The sequence below is a fragment of the Panthera pardus genome, unplaced genomic scaffold, assembly GCF_024362965.1.
Source record: "Panthera pardus isolate Hobbes unplaced genomic scaffold, ASM2436296v1 HiC_scaffold_27, whole genome shotgun sequence".
NCBI lineage: Eukaryota > Metazoa > Chordata > Mammalia > Carnivora > Felidae > Panthera > Panthera pardus.
Genome location: NW_026526843.1, coordinates 15,579,983 through 15,602,140, shown reverse-complemented (window position 1 = coordinate 15,602,140; position 22,158 = coordinate 15,579,983). Strand labels below are relative to the sequence as shown.

Here is a 22,158-nt window from a genome sequence, read left to right as displayed (position 1 = left end):
ACAAAATATAGGTATCCATTCTTGATAAAAACCCTCAACAAAGTAGGATAGATGGGACATACCTCAACATTGTAAAGGCCATATATGAAAGACCCACAGCTATAATATCATCCTCAATGGAGAAAAACTGAGAGCCTTTCCCCTAAGGTCAGGAACAAGACAGGGATGTGTACTCTCACCGTTACTATTTAACATAGTACTGGAAGTCAAAGCCTCAGTAATTAGACAACAAGAAATAAAATGCATTCAAATCAGTAAATTGGCTGTTTAAACATTTGGTAGAATTTTCCAGTGAAATCACATGGGCCTGGATATTTTTCCTTCAGGACTTTCTTAAACTACATATTCAATTTCTTTATCAATTATAAGATTAATTACATTGCCTATATAACTTTGGGGGGTTGTTGTAATTTGTGGTTTCTCAAGGAATTGATCCATTTCTTCTATGTTTTCAAATTTATGAGCATTCAGTCATTAACAGTATTCCCTTATTATCCACTTAGAAATTACAGAATTTGCAGTGATATTCCTATTTAATCACTGATATTGATCCTTGTCTTCTCTAATTTTATCTGTGCCAGTCTTGCGAGAGGCTTACCAATTTTATTAATTTAAGAAATAGCTTTTCCCCCATTGATTTTCTTTATTGTATTCTTTTAATTTCATTGATTTCTGCTCTTATCATTATTATTTACTTCCTTCTGCTCACTTTGGGTTTTTCCCTTTTCCTATATCTTTTAGGTAAACACTTGGGTGTGTAATTTGAGATCTTTCCTTATTTCTAATGTTAGCATTTAATGCTAGAATTTTCTCTCTCAGGGGTGCCTGGGAGGCTCAGTTGGCTAAGCGTCTGATTCTAGATCTAGGCTCAGGTCATGATTTCACAGTTCCTAAGTTCAAGTCCCCTGTCGGCTCTGCTCTGACAGCACAGAGCCTGCTTTTGATTCTGTCTCTCCCTGTCTGCCCCTTCCCCCCGTGCATGCTCTCTCTCTCTCTCTCTCTCTCTTAAAACAAATAAATAAATAAGCTTCAAAAAATAGATTTTGTATTCAAAAATAATTCCCTCTCAGTGCGACTTTAGCTACATTCCATAGGTTTTGATTTGTCTTGTTTTCATTTTCATTTGGTTCAATTTTTAAAAATTTCCTTTGAGTCTTATTTGACCCAGGGATTATTTAGAAGTGTGCTGTTTAATTTCTAAGTGTTTTCTTTCAAGTTTACAGATTTCTAAATGTTTTTTAAATGTTTATTTATTTTTGAGAGAGAGAGAGCGAGCAAGCATGAGCAGGAGAGGGGCAGCGAGAGAGAGGAAGACATAGAATCCGAAGCAGGCTCCAGTCTCTGAGCTGTCAGCACAGAGCCCGATGTGGGGCTTGAACCCACAAACTGTGAGCTCATGACCTGAGCTAAAGTTGGATGCTTAACCAACTGAGCCACCCAGGTGCCCCCAGATTTACAGATTTCTAGTTTGATTTCACAATACTCAAAGGACACATTCTATAGGATATATTTTCATTCTGTTGATGTTTGTTTTATGGCCCAGCATATAGTCTATCTTGGTATATGTCCTGTAGGCACATGAAACAAGTGTGTACTGTGCTATTGTTGAGTGGAGTATATTTACACAAATAAGATCCTGTTGGTCATTGTTTTGTTTAGTCATCCTATTCTTGCTGATTTTGTCTGGTAGTTCTATCAGTTGCTGAGTGTCGGGCATGTGAAGTCCAACGTTAACTGTGGCTTGGTCTGTCTCCTTTCAACTATCAGATTTTGCTTTGTGTATTTGGAAGTTCTGTTGTTTGGTTGATATCTATTTAGAGTAGGTACATCTTTGTACTTTTATACTTTTATAATCATGTAATGTCTCTCTTTGCCTTTCATAATTTTCTTTGCTCTGATGTTGACTTTATCTGATAATTCAGTCATTCCTGCTCTTTATATCTGTGGTAAAATACACCTGCCATGAAATTTGCCGTCTTAACAATTTTAAGTGCACCTTTCGGTAATATTAAGCCCATTTATGTAAGCAATCCCAAAACTGTCTGTGTTGCAAAACTGAAACTCTATACCCATTGAACAATAACTCCTCAATGCCCCTCCCACGGTGCCTGACAACCACCATTCTCCTTTCTGTCTCTATGAGTTTAACAACTCTAGGTACCTCGTGTAAATGGAATCGTACAGTGTTTGTCTTTTCCTGGCTGGCTTATTTCACTTAGCATAATGCCCTCAAGATTCATAATGCTATAGAACATGTCACAATTTCCTATCATTTTAAGGGCTGAATGATACCCGTGCATGTATGTACCACGTTTTATGTATCCATTCATCCATCAACGGACACTTGGGTTACTCCCACCATTTGCCTACTGTGAACAATGCTCCTATAAACATGGGTGTACAAATAGGTCTTCAACCCTGTTTATAATTCTTTCGTGTATTTATCCAAAAGAATTGCTGGATAACTCAGTAATGCTATCTTTAATTTTTAAAAGTTTTAATTCCTGTATAGTTAACAGTGTTATATTTGTCTCAGGGGTACAATATAGCGATTCAACAATTCGATACATGATTCAGTGCCTTCATCTTAATCCCCTTCATCTATTTCACCCATCCCCCCCCCACCTCCCCTCTGGCAACCACCAGTGTGTCCTCTATAGTTAAGAATCTGTTTTTTGTTTTGTTTCTTAAATTCCTCATGAATGAAATCATATGGCATTTGTCTTTTTCTGACTCACTTATTTCATTTAGCATTATACCCTCTGGATCCATTTATGTTGTTGCAAATGGCAGGATCTTCTCCTTTTTTAAGCCCGAGTAGTATTCCATTGTGTACATATACCACACTTTCTTCATCCATTCATCTATCAACGGACACTCGGGTGGCTTCCATATCTTTGCTATTGTGAATAATGCTGCAATGGACATAGGGGTGCATATATATTTTGAAATCAGTGTTTTCATTTTTTTTTTTATAAACACCCAGATGTGGAACTGCTAGATCATATGGTAGTCCTATTTTTAGTTTTTTGAGGAACCTCCATACCGTTTCCCACAGTGACTGTACCAATTTACATGGCCACCAATAGTGCACGAGGGTTCCTTTTTCTCCACATTACGCCGTACTGAGATTGAGCACTTGGGGTTGCCGAAGAGTTTTACTCAATGATTATGCTCTGTTCTCAGCTTTTTATTGTCCCTGTATATCTGCTCCATACAGAGAGTCTGTCTCTCCATGATTTTGCCAGTTGGAAATGCTGTTGATTGTCATTCATCAATAAGTTAGCAGTATGGTGAGAGTTTTCTGGATTCTAGTCCAACCTGAGTCTTGGGTGGGCCCCATGAGGTTGGTCATCAGAGGCATGTTCTTCAGTGCTTCTGGCCATATTCTCCATGATAGGCAGACTATCTTGTTATGTGTCTTCTGTAGGAGATAGATTCCAACTCATCTCCAAGAGGTAGATGTTTCCCACATATTTGTATCACCTGCAATTAGGCATTTTAATTTTTGGCAGGAAATCATGCCTAGTAACCCTGGGAGTAGGCAAGGTAGCAGGCCTGAATGCACATATAATTGTGTGCTATTACTGGAAACATCAGTCATTATATGTCACATTTGGTTTGAAATTGCTGCTTTGGATACTGGTGAATGCACTAGTAATCCAGCTCTTAGTGCTATAGTCATTGCTGCCTGGAACATGGCAGGAGGATGGTGCTGGTCACTAGTTGCTACAGCCAGAGGCTTCTCTGACAGAATATATTTGGTAAATAAAGTTGTACACAATTACTGATGATTCTGTAGTCACACCCACGTGCCTGGAAAATATCCCCAAAGACAAAAGACCAGTGCGCGCTGAGAGCAGGCATATTTAATGGACTGAGTAGGGTAACCTTGCTCAACGGCAACAGAAACATGGGAACATCTTTGTCTCATTTCTGCCATAAGGTTGTCTCCACTGCAGAACCATTAACTGGGCGAGACGGAAGTGTCGCCTGGTCTGCCCGGGGAAAATGGCCTCAGTCCTTCGGCAAACAGGAACTCAGCCCTTACCTTGTGGCAAGCACTCTTCTGGGCGATGGAAACAACAAAAATGACTGCCAAATAATTGTCTAATTAAAAGGAAACAGAATCCTTCACAGCCCCTTGAATTTCACCAAAACCCTTAGAATTCTTTAAAACTGCCATCATATGTAGGGGTGCCTGGCCGGCTCAGGTGGTGGAGTGCATGACTCTTGACCGTGGGGTTGAGCCCCACCCCACGCAGGGTATAGAGAGTACTTAAAAATAAAATCTTAAAAAAAAAAACTATCCTACCAATTTCAGAAGTGTGGTAATGCCCCTGTCCTACCCCTATTCCTTTGGTTCTCTTAATCTAGCCGAGTCAGGATGGCATTTTGAAAAGTAGGGTTTATTCAGAATTAAGGGAGGACACAGGAAGTACATAAGACTGAGAAAGCAACAACTTGCCAACCTTGCCAAGTCCAAGTTTCTATTCCAAAGGCAGTCACATTGCTAAGGACTGCAACGACTTCCCAGCACCTGACCTTTAGGCTCCCTACTTTCTCACCTGCCTGCCCTCTTATTCACTACTCCCGGAGCATCAGCCAGCTGATCACATGGCCATTCCCTGAGAGAAATACAAGGAAACCATGTTTCAACACGACTTGGTTTTAGTCTCCAGATGAAGAACCTACTTTTTCCAGAGGCAAATGACAAGACTGTGATGATTGGTAACAAAAAAAAAAAATTCACCATTATTAGTTTTATTTCCTTTCAAATTTCTGACAGTATATCTTGTGTTTTTACTGATTCATAGGTAGGTTTTACCAAGTTGTCTATTTTTATTCTTTCGATGTGCCAGTGTTTGGATTTGTTTTCATCTCCATTTTTAATGCAATAGTTCGTGTTGCTAACTTTAATAATTCATTTCTCATGGTTCCTTTTGTTTGTATTTTTAACTTTCTGAATTGCCTCCTCAGTTCATTCATTTTCACTCATTCTTCTTTACTGATGAAACTTCTTTGGACTATGGACTTTCTCATATGTACAGTTTGTCTGCATTTAATAGTACTACTAATATTTATTAAGCGCTTAGTATGTGCCATTTTTGCAAATATCTTGCATACATTTGTTTAATCCTCCCAATAAACTTATTGAGTAGGATACATTGCAGAGGTGTTACGTTTTCTCCTATTTACCTAAAATGACACAAGTAGTAGATGGCAGAGCCAGAATTAGAATTCAGGCAATCTGCGTGCAGATCCGGTCCTGAACCCATCATAATTTTGAAAATATTCGATAGCATTTCCTGTGTTTGCCTCTGCCGATGGAAAATTCTGACTGGGACTTGGTGCCTAATTATGTCATTCTGGCACAAATCAAGATAAGTAGCAATATGCAAACACCCTTGAGTCCTCAGAAACTATCAACATTGGTTATTTGGAAACTAAAAGACTTTCTTTTAAAGTGTGATCACAAGTAACTGTTTTGTGGAAATCTTACATTGAATACAAAATAGTGAATTGTTAAACTAGTTTTAAAACTTTCATTTCTCTTCACTTCTCACTTCGTACTACAAACCCCCAAACCTTTCCTGAATACCCCCAATACATACACTATGTCTTTAGGTAGCTTTAGCCAGCTTCTAGAAACACTTCTGTTCCATAGGCTCTCCCAAATATTTTAAGTGAATATATAAGTGAATTTTCAAAAGCAACGTGTCAGTGATTAGAAGTGGGAAGATATTTTCAGTCTTAAAATGATTTGGACATTTTTCCTGGTGAAATTAACTTCCTAGCAAATCTCCCTCTTAGATAATGAGGAGACTCATGATCCAGATTTACATAGGTCCTATACCTTTCAAAAAGTAACCACTTTCCAAAGAAGCTAAATGAAGATTTTTGTGACCAATGACATCTAAAACATTTCTCTTCTGCAAGTGGAAAAAGATCTACAGTGGAATATACAAATTTGTAATCAGTTCACATGCAATTCGGTTGAATACTCGTAACTCAGCAAACAGGAACACTTATCTTTACTTGTGCACGCCAAGATATGGGGAGGTTCGACACTGGTATAATTCGTTCTTTTCACTTAATCCTTATTCTTGTGGGGAGCTTGTATTTGTACACTGCACAGAAATTGTGACTATTTAGCACTTTTTTAGGATGCCACAGTTGAGACCAACTTGTTCTACCATTATTACTACCCAAAAATTATACCTTCTGCACATGTCATAAAAATAAATGATCTTAAAACTGCACATGATATTGCCTAAAAAATCGCATTTACAAGACTGGGATGTTTTATCTAATTCTCTGAATGGGGAAAACTGGAGACTAACACTCCAACCACTAAAATATGTTATGAAATTTCTTTCCTATCACTTCCTTTGTTTTGTATCGGGAAATCCCTCTGGTACCGTCCAGAAAAATATCTGCCACCCTTGTCTTTACTGTTATAATTTCACTATTTGTCTTATTCTAAGCCAATATTGAACAGAAATTGAAAGTGAGTGTACTCAAAATTCGTCTTTCTACTCATCTTCTTTTTTTAATATCAGAGAGTGGACAGAACTAAAACATCAATCAGTGCTAAGTCAATAACACTTGGAAGGAAATGTTCTGGTTCTTGTTTCCCTAATCATCCTTCTTCCAATTACTTCCTGAACAAAATCCGACTTTGAGGACCATGATGTGACCTTCATTTTGACTCTATCTTGGGTCAAATCATTCAGTATGTCAGCTCCTACTACTTCAAGAAATCAGTTTTTAAAGGGGCAGTCTAAGCGATTGCCCCTAACCAAGGGCATGGAGACTGTCTCAGCTCAGCCCAGTGGACTTGCTTCTCACAGCCCCACATGGTAAATGATGTATTTGGCCCCGGTCAGCTGCTGCAAATCACTGTTACCCAAACCTGTATGTGTGGTCTGATTCTTTCTGGCATGTAGATGGGCAGACCTCATACTGACGGGCATACCTCACATTTTCAACTGATGGAAGTTTCCTATTCCTCTTAGAGTATTACATTTGAATTTTTGTACTGCATTCTCCGAGGGAATATTATTCAGAACTTATTCTGAGCACTTCTGTGGTACGTTACTCCATAAATATTCTGTCAGCCAAACAAGGTTCCCTATTTTCAATACAACATCCATTATTCACACTCAAAAAGGCACTGAAGATAAGGCTCAGCATTCTGTATGAATCCTGGCTTCTACTGAGTGCTGGCCTTAAACAATTCTTCTGTACTTTGTGTACATAAGCCTAGCCTTCAACATCCTACCAAGATAGTAAAATATGCACACAATACTTTAAAAAAACATGATTTTTAACCATGATAGGGATAATTTACTTAGAACAGGGTATTTCTATAGTCTTACATAGCAACCACCAAATTATGTGTTGAAATCGAAGGCAAAATAGTAACTTCACATTGGAAGAATTTAGCAAACACCAACTTAACTCAGTGATTACAGTGAGTATCACCAACAAAGGGAGAAGCAGACATCACGCATCTCCTGAAAGGATACAATGAGAAGAACGCTGCATCGTTTTGGTGTTATTTCTGCTAAAAATGTATTTAACTTGAATCTATCATACGGAAATACAGATCACCCCATATCAAGAGACACCCTATGAGCATCGATAGAGCATTCATCCACGATGAATCACTGGGTGCTACTCCTGAAGCCAAGATACACTATATGCTAACTAACTTGAATTTAAATAAAATAAATCAATAAACAAACCGAATCATATGCAACTAAAAAAAAAGACATCCTGTTAGATAAGTGGCCTTTAAGTCTTCAACACTTTCAACGTCATCACATACAAAGAAAGTATCAGGACGTGTTGCGGATCGAAGGAGATTACAGAAACACGACAAACAAAATAAGCTATCTCAGGCGGATTCTGAGTGAGGAAATCTAATTATGAAGGTTCCTATTCGGATATGGTCAAATTTGAACTTGGACTTTGAAAAGAAGTATCAGGAAACTTCTTTTGCAAAGGATCAAATAGTAGGTATTTTTTGACTTGTGGGTCCTATGGTCTCTACCGCAGCTACTTGGCTCTGTTGTAGTGGCTCAAAAACTGAGACAAAATGCAGTTGTGTTCTAGTAAAACTTTATTCACAACAACAAGCAGCAATGGTCCATATTTGACCTGAGGGCTATAGTTTTCAGATCCCTAAATTAGAGAATAGTATTGTATAAGCATGAAATCTCCTGGTTTTGGTAATTTTACTGTGGTTTATTGTTCTAGGATATACCTCCTAAGGTATTTAGGGTAAAGATTCATAATATGTGTGATTTAACTCTGAAATGGGTGAGGGAGTAGGAGAAGTATATTTGACACACACACACACACACACACACACACACACACACACACACAAACACGTATGTACCTCTATATGTATATGGGTTATGGAGAGAGAATAAAGAGACATGGAGAAAATGTAATAAAATATTGATGAATCTGGTAAAGAAAAGAAATTCCTAGGACTATACTTGAAAGCTTGCAGAAATGTGAAATTTTATCAACATAGAAAAAAGATGTAAATTTAAAAAATAAACATGTACACCAGATAGATGTTTATTCTGTCGTTGGTTTTCTAAACCTACACAGTCAATGTATCATTTTAAGCTGCTCTTCTCTCTCGTTCACAATAGCTATACTTAAATATTTTAAAACTCTCATTTTTAAAATGTCTTCACTCAACAAGCACTCTATCTTTAGCTCTTTATTTTTTTTTGACTTTGAGAAATGTTCTGAAACATAGCATTGAGATGGCACAGAATGAAATTTGAGGAATCAGAGGATCTGAATTTGAGCTCCAACTAGATTTCTTATTAGCTTCATTTATAGATAAGTCACTTAGCTTCTCATTTTACTCATTTGTAACTATGTCATAGTGTTCTGAGCACTGAGATAATGAATATGACGCTGTAAAATCCCTAAATTGCTATGCATAAGAGCGATTTGCCCTCATTTGTAGTGACTAGATTTTCTAAGCGAAAGAGCAAATGCAAAATATACCATTGCATTTATAAATGTTTTCAAAAGACCAGATGGACTTGCTTTTATGAAACAGAAGTTTGATACAAGATGTCAAACTAGCCTGGGCTCCATCTCCCAAACCCAACCGAAGAAGAAACAAAGGAAAAGTCAAGATATTGACAGAACGCATTCCCATATTCCATACCTGAAATAGATGCGTGAGAAATCCTTCCAGAGGCATAAAATGTGTTTGGGTCCCAGCATGGGGGGAGGGGTGACTCATTGAAACTGTAATTTCTTCTACATTGTGCTGGAGAGCCCCAAGGCAGAGATGTGATCGAGACGGGCCACGTCAAGCATGGAAATGGAAAGTACCTCCCAGTCACTCTTACAAACCTAGATTTCTACCCACTGTCCCTGCACAAGTCTCAGAGCGCTTGGGACCTTTACAAGACAGAACCCACGCAAAAAAAGGAAACCAGAATACATGTGGGAAAAGCAATGAAGTAAATAACAGCACAACTAAAAGAGTGTTCAAGCCTAGACACATGGATCTGTACCTGCCATAATAATGTGGGGCAATCAAAAGACAGAGTCTCCAATATTAAATAAACAAAAATCTCAACAATATCCTGCTTTTAAAAGATGTACTTAAGCCTCCAGGGGACAGGAGTATGTGTGTGCCTCGTATTTGTGCTGTCATCTATTATGATTTTTAAATATCTTTAGACCTTTAGCATCTCCAATACCTATCGCTGTGATTGGTGCCCTGTGTATATTCTTTAAATGTTTGCTTGCTAAGGAGACAGTGCTGCCCGTGGGCTTGGACATAAAGCAGAGCTGTGTTCATATGACAGCATGGCCACTTAGTAAGCAGGGGAATGAGCTGTAGAATGTGTAAGTTATTTAAAAGTTTCAGGCTTACATCCTTATCCAAAACACAGGGATAATGCCACCTTTCCAGTACTGTAAGTAGCCATTACTAAATGAGAAAACATAGGCGTTGTAATTCTGTCCTGCAACAAACGTTTTTTGAGTACGTTCTAATTGTCAAGCCACGTGTCTTTTATGGATATTTAGTAGGAAACACTACCAACGGTTTCGTTTCTCATGGAGCTCAAAGTCTAGAAGGGGATATATGCATTCCAACTATTAAGTCCTTAGGAGTTACTTTAATGCCTGGTATATGAACCAACTTGATTTCCTTTACGAGTTGGTAGCCCATAAGTGGAAAGTACCAGTGAGCTTCATATAAACTTGGCAAGCCTCCCTACCAGTATCTCCAGAAAATGCCTAACACTCCATTCTTCCCCCGCTAGCTCTCCTCTCACCTACTCTGTGTTTATCGAGTCACCTTATCCTGCTAATGACCCTCTCCACAGCCCTTTTGGATTCATGCTTCTGGTCAACTGTTTCATTCTTAATCTCAGCTTCAATCCTTAATGTCGCTATTCAGATCACCCTTCTCCCATTCCCAGGAGGATAGAGACTGTCCTGTCCCCAAACTACACTCAAACCAATCTTTAGGACCCTTCAAGGTTACAGGGCCTGTAATTTTACGGAAAATACTGACACGAGACAAAAACGTAAGATTCCATTGCTCTTAATCTGATATTGCTCAATGGGTTTTTGTGTCCTCTCCAATCCTTCGTCCCTATTAATCACAATAAACCTGCACTATGAGCCAAGGTCTCAAATTTGAGAGAAAGTACAGAGGATCTCGTGGATTCCCTCCTGCAGATACTCCAGGCCCTGGCCCCACGTTTTTCTGTCATTACAGTATTTGTACCTCCACTGAAATCTGACGTGATAGCACACTCAGCATTTCTAGTGCATCTATTGAAGAAGCAGCCACTTGAAGACTGTTATTTAAGGGGCACCTGAGTGGCTCAGTCGGTTGTCAGACTTCGCCTCAGGTCATGATCTTGTGGTTGGTGAGTTCGAGCCCCGCATCTGGCTCTCTGCTGTCAGCAGGGAGCATGGTTCAGATCCTCCCTCCTGCTCACTCTCTACCCTTCCCCCCCCAGTCTCTCCCTCTCAAAAATAAACTTTTTAAAAAAAGAAAATTGTAATCTAAAAAAAAAAAACACTGAAGTTGAGGATAAGGATTCCCCTATATGCCGTTCTTAGAATTTATGTCAAGAAAACAGTTTTGGAAGCTCAAATTCTTTCTTTTCATCAGAAAATGACACAATATTATCCAGTGGATTCTGCTTCTTGTTTAGGCTGTGAAAGTCAGAGTTCAGTTTCCATACTTCATTCATCCCAGGCTCTAACCTAATTCTTTCTCCCCTCTTTTTAATTAGAAATACATACACATAGGAGAACCTACGTGTGCTTTTTTTTTTTTTTTGCATTTCAACAGCATTTAAAATTATTTTCATATTGCGTCTTATCTTAAATCCTTTTAGAATTAGGCACTATGTAATTTGTAAGTAATTTAAATGTCTTAAGCATCATCTGGAAGAGGAGTCATTGTTATACTGAGCCCTCAAGCTAATATGCCCAACCACTCACCAAATCCATCAAATCATGAGCGACAGACCCAGCTTACTCCATAGTCTAAATTGACATTTATTCCCACAAAGAAGTGAGTGGTAAAAAGCACTAAGCTCTTTATAAATCTCAGCATGCAACAAATATACAGGTTCGTCAGCCCATTCTTAAGTACTGACCTTGAAAATACTTCGGGGCCAACTTAGCTCTATATGATGTCAATATGACTATCGAAATGGTGGAAATAAAATTGATAGAAGCAGCAGTTTATTTCAAATGAACCCGCAGTGACTGCCTAAGTCTTGGTTCACACCTGAAATGACTTAGCCTGAGCATTGATAAGGCCTGGCCTAAAACCAGACCCGAAAACTCGAGTCAGGAATGAATGCAAATGCTGCTAAGTTCAGCCTCCAGCCCCCGTTGCTACGTTTGTGGAGATGAGAGGTACTGGGAATTTTAAACAATTGCTAACAGCTCAATTTTGTTTCTCAAAAAGTAATACATAGAGGCCCAATATCTACAACGGGTAAAAGCAAAACTGCCTGAGTTGAAGTACAGAGAAGAGGCCCTGAGGCCTGGCTCTTCCAGGTCCCTTTGGCCACCTCTGTTCTGATGGCTCACTGTTCTCGGTGTATTTGGTACTTCTGAGGAAAAAGAGAATCAATAACAGGTTAACCCATATCTCAGTTAAATAATGCTGCAATAAATATATAAGTGCATTGTTTGCATTTTATTTCAGTAAATACCCAGTAATGGAATTATCGGACCATACTGTAGTTCTATTTTTCATTTCCTGAGGAATGTCCACACTGCTTTCCACAGTGGCTGCACCTCTCTACATTCCCACCAACAGTGCACAAAGGTTCCTTTTTCTCCACATCCTCGCCAACACTTGTCTTTTTTACTTGAGCCATTGTGACAGGTGAAAGGGGATGTCTCATTGTGGTTTTGATTTGCATTTCCCTGATGATGAGCGATGATGAGCATCTTTTCGTGTGTCTGTTGGCCATCTGGATGTCTTCTTCGGAAAAATGTCTATTCATGTCCTCCCATTTTTTTCATTGTTTTTTTTGGGGGGGGGCACTGAGGTCTAGAAATTCTTTATATACCTCAGATATTAACCTTTTGTCACATATATATCATTTGCAAATATGTCCTACCACTCAGTAGGTTGCCGTTTTCTTTTGTTGATCATTTCCTTCACTGTGTAAAAGCTTTCTATTTTAATGTAGTCCCAATAATTTACTTTTGCTTTCTGTTTCCTTTGCCTTAGGAGACATATACTGCTATGGCCAGTGTCAGAGAAATTACTGCCTGTGTTCTCTTCTAGAATTTTTTTTTTTATGGTTTCAGGTCTCACATTTAGGTCCTCAATCCAATCGCTTCTCGGCCTTTTGGCTAAGATCAAGTGTAGGTCCTCAATCCATTTTGAGTTTCTTTTTGTATATACTTTTAGAAAGAGGTCCAGTTTTAACCTTTTGCATGTAGCTGTCTGGTTTTTCTAGCACCATTTATTAAAGAGAAATGTTGCCAGGGCACCTGAGGGGTGCAATCTGTTAAAGCACCCAACTTCGGCTAAGGTCTTGATCTCATGGTTGTTGAGTTCGAGCCCCACATCAGGCTCACTACTGTCAGTGCAGAGCCTGCTTTAGATCCTGTCCCCCTCTCTGTATACTCCTCCCCACACGTGCTCTCTTTCAAAAATAAATAAATAAACAAACAAACAAATAAATAAATCATTTAAAAGATATATAAAGAGACTGTTCCCTATGTTTTTTGCATCATACAGTAGCCAAGATATGGAAGCAACCCAAGTGCTCACTGATAGATGAATGGACAAGGAAGATGTGTGTGTGTGTAGTATATATGTTTCAGTTTATATACATATATATACTAAATATATTTACATATATATTTATATATTATATTTATATGTACATATATTTCTATATACATATGTATATATTATATATATTTATATAAATATATTTCATTTATATATATAGTATACATGTATAAACAAAATATTACACAGCCATGAAAAAACAATGAGATCATGCTATTTGAGGCAACCTGGATGGATCTTCAGGGTATTAAGCTAAGTGAAGTAAGTTAGACTAAAAAAGAAAAATAGCATATAACTTCCCTCATATGTGGAATCTGAAACAAACAAACAAACAAACGAATAAACAAAAAGCAGAATCAGACCTATAAATACCGAGAACAAACTGGTGGTTGCCAGAAGGGAGAGGATGAGCAAATGGGTAAAATGGGTGAAGGGGAGGGGGAGACACAGGCTTCTACTTGTGGAATAAGTCATAGACGTGGAAGGTACAGGATAAGGAATACAGTCAATGATATTGTAATAGTGCTGTGGGCTGACAGATAGTAGCTACACTTGCGGTGAGCACAGCATAATGTACGGACAAGTCGAGTCACTGCTACACACCTGAAACTAATATAACACTGTACCAAATGTGCTCAAAAATTTTTTTGAATCTTTAAAAATTAAACACTCAGTGCCATTTCACTTGCCGTTGCATATTTAAAAATGTAAATGGATTTCTTATATTAGGAAACATCCTGTTCTGAAACGCACGTAAACATAATACATTATAAGAGGAAAAAAGGCTTAGCACAGCACATAGGCACTCATGTGTTCATGTAGAAATTAATAAGAGGGGCGCGTGGGTGCCTCAGTCGGTTGAGCGTCCGACTTCCGCTCAGGTCAGGATCTCGCGGTTGGCGAGTTGGAGCCTCACATCAGGCTGTGTGCTGACAGCTCAGGGCCTGCTTCAGATTCTGTCTCCCTCCCTCTATCTCTCTCTCTCTCTCTCCAACCCCCACTTGGTCTCTGTCTCAAAAATAAATAAAATTAAAAATTTTTTTTAAAGAAATTGATAAGAAATATAAAAGTGAAAAATATTTATTTGACCTCTCTGAATCTCTAAAATAAGTTAGACTGCCTCCTAGGATTAAACCAAGTAGTGTTTATATTGAAGCACAAAAGCTGCTTAACTTTAAGGGGGAAATAACAACAAACATTTTGTGAACTTTATCATTAAATTGTATATGTAATCCAGGTAACATCTCAGTTCATGAACGTTTTTGTTATAACATTAAAATCACTAAATATGAGCTGAAAATTATTTCCTACCTTTATTGCGGTATAATCAACAAATAAAAATTATGTTTAAGGTATACGTGGTGATTAGATATACCTGTACGTTGTAAAATGATTACCACAGTTAATTAACACATCCACCACCATTTTTGGGGAGACAGGGGAAGAGCCCCCCCTAGGAGTTTTATACTTTTTGACCATTTGCCACTGTATCCCTGTGGTAATCCTAGGATATTGAGGACATAAATGGTGAAAGTTTCCATTTGCTAATCATATTTGTTCCCAGATCCATTACAAGTAGGTTTCAACAATGGAAATAGATTTTTCACTAGGCCATCCAATAATACCATCTATCCTTCTATGACAGCTTTCTGACATAAATCAGATTTAATCCTCAATAAAGACAGATCTTCCTTACTTTGTGTGACTCTAAGTAGTTGATAAAATGTGGGAGTTGAGCCTGTAGCCTTATCCCTTAATATTAATACACAACATAATAAAAGATTTGAATCTTTCTCCTGCTGTGCTAAGAAAACATGATGGCTATTTTTCTGAGATTGCTGTTTATACTATGGGTTTGTTTGGGTCATTCAATGCATCTTATAATAACCCTCAAGAATAGGATTGCGGTGAGGGGCGCCTGGGTGGCGCAGTCGGTTAAGCGTCCGACTTCAGCCAGGTCACGATCTCACGGTCCGTGAGTTCGAGCCCCGCGTCAGGCTCTGAGCCCCGCGTCAGGCGCTGGGCTGATGGCTCGGAGCCTGGAGCCTGTTTCCGATTCTGTGTCTCCCTCTCTCTCTCTGCCCCTCCCCCGTTCATGCTCTGTCTCTCTCTGTCCCAAAAATAAATAAAAAACGTTGGAAAAAAAAATTTAAAAAAAAGAATAGGATTGCGGTGGGATATCTGGGTGGCTCAGTTGATTGAATGCCTGACGAGGTTTCAGCTCAGGTCGTGATCTCATGGTTTCTGGAATCGAGGCCCGTGTTGGGTTCCATGCTGTGAGTGAGGAATCCTGCTTGAGATTGATTCTCTCCCTCCCTCTCTCTCTCTCTCTCTCTCTGTCCCCCACTCTCACTCTCTGTCTCTCTCTCAAAATTAATAAGTAAATATTAAAAAAGGAATAGGATTATAGTTAGCCTATACTTTAGTCCAAGTTTTCCAGGATGGTAGGAGATATACCCAATGCAGTCCCTTACTACAGAAGTATCTGAGTAAAATTGGAAACATTGGAAACAGATACCAAATATCCCTGGAGAATTTTCACATGGAATCTAGAACACAACACTCTGAATCACTAACAACGTAACCACTGGTGTCCACCTCACCCATGCCCTGGGCCCTCAGTTTTTCTAACCACTTCTAATCCCCTCAGCATACATGGACAATTATATCATCTAGAACATGACTCTGACAAATTATTGGCTCTTTACGCTAATAGAGACTATTCATCATCCTTGACTATTGGACAGCCCCTTGTGTGAGGTGGGTCGTAACCACTGAATTGCACAATTTGAAGAACACTGAGCGACAGTGAATTCTAATCACATAAAACAAAGACGAGGACCCAAACAGAATTCCAGATAGTGCAAAGAAGACGCAGAGCATCACAAGGCGTTCTGCTAATGATATTCAGCTTGTTGGGAAGATGGGTACTGTTACTCAGCGTTCCTGCTACTTGGTCCCAATGGAACAGAGCCATAAGCACTCACTGGCAGCCCCCACTGGAGCATGCTTTATGCCGTCCTAGCTGCCTTTTGTGTTCATCACACTTCAGGAAACAAATACAAACACGTGAACTACTTTCGGATAGCCTCCCACTTTGCCATTTGGAATCTAGGTTTCAATCACCTCCCTCTACCCGTCTGCATCACCTGACATCTAGCGCCACGAAGGAGACCAGATGCAATACCCAACCGAGAAAAAGACCCCAGTAAAATTCGAGGCATTTGCTTTGGGGATGCCTGGGCTTGTGGGCAATAGCAGGCGCCAGCCTCTGTGTCTACCGTTTTTTCAACTCCTCCAGCAACTCCAAGAGGAGCTTTGGTGTAAGAGGAAACACCAGGAACCGATCGAGGCTTGCGTCCCTTCCACTTTATTTGGCATACGACGCACACTGGACAACATGCAAAAATCCTTTCTGCCTTAATCCCACCGTGCGTCAAATGACTGAAATTATGTACCTTCTGGTTGTGACCATAAAAATCAACAACCCAGAGAGGAAAGGTTTTATTTGACAACTGCCTTACTAGAAGATCTATGAAAAACATTAAGAGTAAGTACTTTTTTATACTCATAAAAAGGCAGTGAAGAAAACTGCAAAATCACTTTTTATTTCTTGCCAAGGGCAAGGAAGTAGAAGCATAAAGAGCAAACCAACCACAAACAGCATGGGTATCACTACACATCCTTCATGTTTATGCATCATGTAATGAAAAAGGCTTTCCAGAAATACAAACTGTAAATACATCTCCGAGAAAAATGGAAATGAGAAAAAAAGCTGAGGTGTTTGTTTTGTATAGGGATCTCACTTTTGCCCCCTTGCCTTTATCTTCTCTTCCTTCCCATCAAAGGGGAGAAACACCATAGAAGGAGTGACAGTAAATCTTTGAAAGATTCCGGTTAATCTAATAAGACGGTATTTCTTAATAACAGTGTTGAAGCAAAGATAATGAGCTGGGCAGCATGATACCCGAAGTTCAGGTATAGGTTAAACTTTTCCAACGCAAAAGAAACACAGTGACACAGAGCTGAAAATGTCCCAGCTACTAGGCCACTGTGATTGGCATGGCAAAAAAAATATCAAAAATAAAAAGCAATCTCAAACACACTTTTCCACAGGTAATTTCTAAAACATGAAGGATTCTGTCTACTTTGATAAGTACTACAAGCCTTTGAAAAAAAAATCAGTTAAATTATGGCTTAATGAGTTAAGTACTATATTGAGACAAAAATAACCTAATTCTGCTTCTTTAGAGATTAATGATAACTAGTATCAAAACATTTCTGGGGGAGGGAGAAACATGCCTTTCAAAAAATCCAAATAAGCCACGTTTCCTTGGCCCAAACTGCCACTGAACAGGATAGACGATCAAAAATGGGTTCTGGCACTTGACATGCTATTCTTCAAATTTACGGTGAATATTTAAACATCAGATGATAAATTTTTAGCCTAGTTTTGAAAAAAGTAATTTCTGCATTTATAAAATACGGCTTGATTTCTAAGTGTTAGAAATAAATGGTCCCTTATCACCCTGTTTTTTCCACTCTTATTTAAATTTCAAATAAATGTAAATAATAGTCTCCAAGATAATTAGCTCCAGGGTGGACGGGTGGCAAAGTAGGAACACATTCAAGTGAAAATGAGAAGACGCTCTAGAGTTGTCTGTATTGGATACTGGTGACTCTCCTCTCCGTGCTCCATTTTGCTGCACGTAGAAATAGCTCTGTGTTCCTGTTCAGCAGTAAAATGTCAGTTATCTTTCTAATGAGACTATCAAAAATCCAAACGTATTCATTGGAAAAAAATACATATAGCTTTTTAAAATTGTTTTAATGTTTATTTTTGAGAGAGAACGAGACAGACTGCCAGCAGGGGAGGGGCAGAGAGAGAGGGAGACACAGGATCCGAAGCAGGGTCCAGGCTCTGAGCCGTCAGCACAGAGCCTGATGTGGGGCTTGAACCCAGACTGTGAGATCATGACCTGAGCTGAAGTCGGATGCTCAACGGACTGAGTCACCCAGGCGCTCAAATACATATAAGCTTTCTGTGGCTAAGTCCTATTAACCACTTGCTATGTGTAGTCATTGACCTAACCCATGTACTCACTTATTTCTCGTATAATTCTCACAACTATGAGCTCTGTGCCTTTTTCCCATTTTATAAATAATAAAATTGAGCAAAGAATGAGTAAGAAATTTGTACTGTATGCAAATAAAATGGGGGGTGGGGAATGAACCCCGGGCTGTGTACTGTGAAAGGCTGAAAAACGTCAATCTTTCAGACAGACTAGATTATGGCATTAATAACAGATACAGACCTAAAGATCAACGCTGTTAAAAAGGACAGTGGTTATAGAGATATAAACCAAGTAATTCCAGTCCAATTTACATCATTGCTTAGCCAATCAGGAGCCCCCACGCACATACCAACACCCTTGGATCCTTTATGTGAGAAGGTTAGATATAAATAACTAATTGTGAATGAAAGAGAAAAGAGAATAGGAAAATATTAGGGCAAGGAGGCAGATTGGTAGAATAATTGTCAAGTGACAAAACCGCGATTTAGTGAGGAGTTTGATATCCCTTATTCAAGGAAAATAAATCCATGCACTGGGGGAGCACAGTGCCCCAAGCAGCAAAACACTGTTCTAGAAAGATTTGGGGCAAGAACGGGTTTTATGCGATGCCAGAAGAGGCACTGTGGAAATAGTATATGATTGGCTAAAGACCAGGGATTTCCTTATAAGGCCAACAGGTCCTGTTTTCTAGGTTAAGGCGAGCTACCGAAAGCCGAGTTGGAGGACAGTGATTGGTGCACGTTACTACTCCTTGACAGGTGTTTCTTGGAAGTGCAGGCCGACTTAGGTATAGATTTGGGATGTGGGCCAGGCTACTGGGGCAGCCCCTATTTTGTGGGCCCCCATATACGAAGTAACTTTTATCAATATACACGGATCATGTGGCCCAGCGCAAGGGTTAGAGCTGGGCTACAACATATCCCTAACAATACTGTGACCAAAACAGTGTAGGAATTAATCTAACAAAGCACTATTGGCACTTTTGGCAAGACAATTCTGTTTTTCAAGTTTATGCTGGGCATTTGCGGGACACGTAGCCACTGTCTTCTAAATCACAAGCAGTTAACTGCAGCGGTCCCCGGTCTTTGCGACAACCACGGTGCCTCCCCGTATTTCCCAACTGTCCTCCTTGAGGACCTCTCAACTATGGGATTTACATCTTTTACCACCTTCTACTTATCAAACAGTAGTGCAACTTGTAGGTGCAAACTTGTTCCAAGAGCTCTTAGGGTATTATGAAGGAAAATTAAATTAGCTAAATGACAATAAAACCCTAGGATCTGTGGAAACAAGACCACTGCCCAAAGCACGTACACAGTACTGGGTGCCATGGCCCACGTATCTCTGGGCTCTATAGTACCTGTAATACCAAGAACTGCCCGAGGTCTCAGTTTCTCCCCCATCATCTCTCTACCGTCAAGCCATTTTCAACTCTTACTTTGTACGACATACCGTGGCATATTTAGCCTTTATTTGGTGCAAAGGGATCACTTAGATATGAAGCCCATACCTCCTCTTTCCTCAGTAGTTCAAGGCTAAGTAGCGATACCTGGTGCCAACACGACTATAAAACTAAATGCAGGCACTGATATCATGGGGCAACACGCCGTTAAAAGATGGTTAACCCGGAAATCCAGAAGGGTGCAAAGCACAAAATAGCCACAGATTTGCTCTCTTCGTTTATGGAGTTTTTCTAAGTGATTGTCCATTCTGTCATTTGTCCCGTGGATGTGCAGCCGGAGTTATAAATGAGTTCCTTGCAGAGGCAGATTTTTCAATTTAAAGAAAAATGAATATTAAAAACCCAAATGGACTCTTCTGATAGGGCACATTAAGTACTGCAGTGTCATGATCACCAAACGCATAATATATATGTTAAGCATCCTGTGTCTCTGCATATACACTTGACCCTTCAGCAACACGGCTTTGAACCGTGCAAATGCACTCATGTGTTGTTCTTCTATATAGTACAGTACTATAAATGTATTCTGTCTTATGATTTTAACATTTTTTCTATAGCTTACATTATTGTAAGAATGCAGTATATGATACAGATAATGTCCAAAATATGTATTAGTTGACTATTCTTGGTAAGGCTTCCAGTCAACAGTAGGGTGTCAGTAGTTAAGTTTGGGGGGGAGTCCAAAGTTTTACATGGATCTTTGATTATGTAGGGGGTCAGCACTCCTAACCCCTGTGTTGTTCAAGGGTCAACTATATACTTAAATTCTTGCTGACAGCAAAGCACACAAAATTGGGCTTATATAAAGTGGCATATTCTCCTTGCATACAGGCAGACCTTATCCCTGCCTTATTCCTATCTAAAGGATCTCAGTTGGCAGCAACATTCTGGACTCTGGAAGAGCTTAGGAACTAAACAGACTCAGCATATTTTATACTACATCATTTGAGACTAAGTTTTGTGCTTTATTTCCATAGATTAGTGAGCACTTCCCAAGGTATATACCTCAGAATCCTAGTTTTTTTTTTCATATGAATTGGTATTTGCAATATTGTGATTTATGAGAAATATACTTTGGTCGTCTGAATGACCAAATATCTATTTCTTATATGTTTTTGGTCTTTTTCCATGGCTCCCAGCTCACAGGTCCTCAAACTCTTGGAATTTCCTGAATAGTAAGGACAATGGGAGCATCCTCTTATAATATTTGGTATCTTACCCTCAGTTCCTGAAATTGTATCAGGGCCATGAAGGTCTTGCTATGCATAACAAGCTCCTGTCCACCATGACTGGGTTTAGGTTAACGAGGGGACTTTTGGAAAGCTTCTAATATGGGGGCTGGTTGCCAGGAGAATCAATCATGAATACACAGGGTGGGAATCGTCCCACCTCCTGATTTCCAGGAGGGGGAAGGGGCTGGTGGTTGACTCAATCATCAATGGCAGGTGATGTAATCAGCCATGCCTATGTAATGAAGCCTCAATAAAAACCCAAAGGGGCAGGGTTCTTGAGAGCTTCCGGGTTGGGTTGGGTTGGTGAACATGTCGAGGAAATAGGAGACTGATACTCTTTCCTACAGAGGGCCTTGCCCTGTGCATTTCTTCCATCTGGCTGCTCCTGAGTTAGATGCTTTTATAATCGACCAGCGTTCTAATAAATAAAAGCCCTCTGAGTTTTGTGACGTGATCTAGCAAATTAATCAAACCCAAGGAAGGAGCCTATTACAGGAACCTCTGATTTGTAGCTGGTTGGTCAAAAGCACAAATGATAACCTGGCCTTTTGACTAGTGTCCTAAGGTGTGAGGCCGTCTTGCAGAGCTGAGCCCTTCACCTGTGGGATAAGATGCTGTCTCTGTGCAGATCGTGTCAGCATTAAGTCAAATTGTCGGATACCCAGTTGTGTCACATTGCTTGTTGAACACGTGGGGAAACCTCTCCACAGTAAAATTAGTGACCGGAACCCCCCTTTTAGCGTTCTCATGAAAAACAAAGTTCTGTCAATGGAACTAAGCTGTGTTAAGGAAAGCAATTAAGCCTTTCATTACAGGACTGTGGCGCTTTTCGTGTGCTAACATATATTGCACATCCCCAAGAGGAAGAGGCAGATCTATCCTATTTATCATGAAAACTTTCAAACGTGATTCTAAACCAATGTTACTGTAGCTTGCAAAAGCCCAAGGAGTCTAACAAAGCGAGGAATGGTCTTGGAGATATTTTTGGCTTTACCCACTTGGTTAGCTTATGATCTGTGGCAAGCAGCTTAACTTCAAGCCTCA

At 39.5% G+C, this 22,158-nt stretch overlaps 2 pseudogenes; one reads left to right on the top strand and one right to left on the bottom strand.

Moving 5' to 3' along the window:
* Nucleotides 1-22,158, bottom strand: part of LOC109250432 (tRNA pseudouridine(38/39) synthase-like) — a 92,460-nt pseudogene that overhangs the window by 5,387 nt on the left and 64,915 nt on the right.
* On the top strand, nt 12,878-13,040 carry LOC128774032 (U2 spliceosomal RNA; annotated as a pseudogene).